Source organism: Mixophyes fleayi, chromosome 3 (assembly GCF_038048845.1).
Source record: "Mixophyes fleayi isolate aMixFle1 chromosome 3, aMixFle1.hap1, whole genome shotgun sequence".
In the NCBI taxonomy this organism is placed as follows: domain Eukaryota; kingdom Metazoa; phylum Chordata; class Amphibia; order Anura; family Limnodynastidae; genus Mixophyes; species Mixophyes fleayi.
The window spans coordinates 268,498,194-268,501,784 of record NC_134404.1 but is presented as its reverse complement, the minus strand read 5'-3'; the positions used below and the strand labels follow the sequence as shown (position 1 = coordinate 268,501,784).

General features: G+C 41.6%; 1 long non-coding RNA gene across 1 annotated transcript; it reads left to right on the top strand.

The window, feature by feature from the left end:
- Positions 1-322: 322 nt before the first annotated feature.
- On the top strand, positions 323-1,100 carry LOC142142961 (uncharacterized). Its single transcript, XR_012689425.1, has 2 exons — positions 323-466; positions 944-1,100. It is a non-coding gene; the product is annotated as an uncharacterized LOC142142961 (long non-coding RNA).
- Positions 1,101-3,591: the final 2,491 nt, after the last annotated feature.

Here is a 3,591-nt window from a genome sequence, read left to right as displayed (position 1 = left end):
GTAACAGCTACATCTCCTGCTTCTATGGTAGCTCAGCCTATGGGTGAATATCACAACTGCTACACTGCAGAAGTCCTCTGATGACATGGTAAAGAAAACAGCACATATAATCAGGGCCGGATTTCCCGCTAGGCACCCTAGGCAACTGCCTAGGGCCCAGCGGGACCTAGAGGGCCCTGTCAGAGCCGACGGTGAGTGGGGTAGGCAAGGCAGAGGGGCGCTCCCCTCCGCCTGCCATCCCCCTCTGTCCGCCGGCATAACGGCAAAAATAAAGTTTAAAAAAAAAAGAAGTCAGCTGACCGGCTTGACCCGGCAGTCTCCTCTCCTCTCCTCATGAAAATGACGTTGGGCGTGATGACATCACTCCCGACGTGGTTTTCAACAAGAAGTCGGCGAGGAGCAGTGGCTGATCAGAGAGGAGGAGCAGCGGCAGCGCGACATCGGACAAAGAAGTAAACAATAGAAGGTAAGTTAACTAACTGTGGGGCCATGTCAGAGAAGTTTGAAACAGGTATTAAGGGAGGGGGCATGATGGCAATATTAAATATATGAGGGGGCATGATGGCAATATTAGGTATATGAGGGGGCATGATGGCAATATTAAATAAATGAGGGGGCATGATGGCAATAATAAGTAGCAGAGGGGCATGAGGGGCATGATGGCAATAATTAGTAGCAGAGCGGCATGATGACAGAAATGTGGAACAGGCCGTGTGAGGGTAAATAAACAAGGGGAGCAAAAATATGAAGGGCACAGTGTGATGGTGAAGGGTGCACAGTGTGATGATTAAAGGGCAAAAGCATGATGGAGGGCACAGTGTGATGATGAAGGGAGTACAGTGTACTAAAGGGGAAGTGTGAAGGAGAAGCAAAAGTGATGAAGTAGGGGACATTTTGTTCTCTTCTGTACTTCAACTTATTTGCCCAAATACATTTTTTGTAGGAGGGAGCTGTGAGAGCTTACACAGGCCCAGTGTGCTTGGACTGGGCGTGCAGTGACTGAAGTGACATCATACAGAGGATCAAGGTACAGTGCGCAGAGTTGGACCAATAATATCAACCTGCAGGGACTGAAATAACCTTTCTTTTCATCAGCAAATGTGAGTAATGAAAAGTTATCATTCTAAACGATTATTGTAAAAATCCTATTATTAAAATGTAATTATCTCTATTGTAAAAATGTGCACTCTTCAGTCTGTGACAGAGGCTTCCTGTTCCTGTCGGTTGTACTTTAAAACAGACTGATCAAGAGATGGGAGGTGTCTGTGAAAAGGCAGCTGGGATATGCATCCAATGTCTTAGACCTGGGGAGGAGATGAGCTGCCTCCTCAGACACTCTGCTGCAGTGAGCAATAATAAGTTGTAGTTCTGAAAAAGGGTCTTGCTAAATGTATTGTCTAGTAGCCAGATGGCTAGGATTTTGATTATATTCTATTTTGTTTACAAGCTGGTGAATAAACTGTCTGTGGTTGTTATGGTGAAACGTCTGGACTTGTGTGGTTTACTGCTGCTGCTCACCCAGGAGATAGTACCTATTCCCCTGATTACACTACAAGTCTTTATATAGTGCGAAATCATGGGGGGAGCATGTCTCTGATATCAGACGTTTAAAGTTAATATATTCTATTTAACAGCAAAAATTGGAATAGAAGATTGTTTGCAGTATGTTTTATGTCAAGTGTATAGTTACAAAAAAAAGTTTGGGGTAAGAATTCTTAGCATTTAAAGCTATATACAACATTATTTGCACTCTGTTTTATGTAAGGATTTAATTAAAAGTTAATATTTAGTGGTATAACATTGTCTGCACTATCTTTTCTAGAACCTATTAAAAGTTAATATTGTTTCACGGGGGAGGGGGGGGGGGGGGGCACCAAACCAGTATCCTGCCTAGGGCCCTATGAGGTCTAAATCCGGCTCTGCATATAATAGTGCAAGTTTGGTGAAAATGATATAACTGATATGTGTTTTTGGATTATTACATTGTAAACCGGATGCGAGGTGTGACCCTATTATACCGTGCTTGGCCTTTTCCTCCATTGCCTTTTAACCAACAGTGTTACTTAAATTTATAATGATAATAATAAAAATTGGTAAATCAAATCACACACCAGTTTTTATTTTAAACTAAACACTTTTAATGTACAAACGAAAACAATATGAAATATGTAACAAACATTTTAAAACATAATAAAATTTATCTAATTTTTTTTATACTTTTTTTGCTTTTTGTTTATATTTTTTATATTTTTTCTCATGTTTTTGAAGCTCTATCAGCAGCCTCTGGCTGTGTGGTCTGGTCGGACCCATCAACTCCTCATCCGCTGCACAAAAGGAAAGACAACAATTTAATTAATGCACTCTTAATACATTCATGTGGTGAAATGCTAGGTCTAGATTCCTGTACATATGTGTATGCATTTTTCAAGCTCAGTATAGTGCAGAAATGGGATGTTACCCAAAAATTGGCCCATTTTTTTTTAATTCTGCTGAATGTAGTAGTAATAAAAAGTATATAGTATAATTGTGTGTTGGTTTTTTTTACATTTTTTTCCTTGCAAATGTTGCCAAGCAGAGTCTCACCCTCTAGGGTGCAATTTTTAAGACAGCCAGCTGCACACAAGACAAGAAGTTGGGGGGGGGGCAGTTTCCCCATTGGGAGAACTTAGACTGGCCTCTACTCTAAATGGGCAGGGAAAACTGTTTCTCATGTCCTACGTCTATCTCGTAAAAAGCAAAAAAAGTCCAAACTCAACTATATGAAAATTTCCCTGCACTTTCTTTCTTCCACCAGCACCTGTGGCTGCTGAGAGGGTGCTTTAGGCTGGCTCTTGAAGAGTAGTGGTGAAATTGCAAGGTCTTCCCCAACCGCTGACTCCTCCTCCACCGCTGACTCCTCCGCCACCCATGCCGCCTTCTGTGGAACCACCTTTTGTTCATTGCGGCGGTGGTGTCAGGAGCTGCGTTGGCGTCCTGCTGAAGAGCATGATGTGTTATATTACTTTAAATTTTTTATTTTCTTCAACATACACAAACATGCAGCTAATGGTAACTTTCAATGGTAAATCCCAATCATGTAAAATAAATGAAATGGTTAACGTTTGAAACAAAATAACCATAATAAGCAGTAAAAAGTATATATAATAATAAATAATAATAATAATAATAATAATTATTATGGGAATGGGAGGCGTTTGCAAATATGTCTCCATATTTTATGTGTGCTGATCCATTTGCATATTATATTGTGTTTTGGCCAGACTTACGAGCATCTATTTCTGCCCTTAATTCTGCGAGGAGGTCAGGCTGCCGTCTTCGCAGATTGCTCCATCTACGCTTCAATTGAACGATGGAGCGGCGCCTTCCCGATTGCAAACACAGACGCCTGCGTACGGCTTGATAGCCAGCGAGTTTGTCCTCATTGCTCACATGCCGATCACGGGTCCAAAACAACGGTCCAGCGTTGCTGTAAGGACCTGCAGGTCAGTAAGTGAGAATGTCGCAGCTCTCATTTTTTCTCGGAAATGACACTTTAATATTCTGCTTAACTATTGGTTCTTAGTGCACGTCGGTGTGTCTGCACGTCATGCG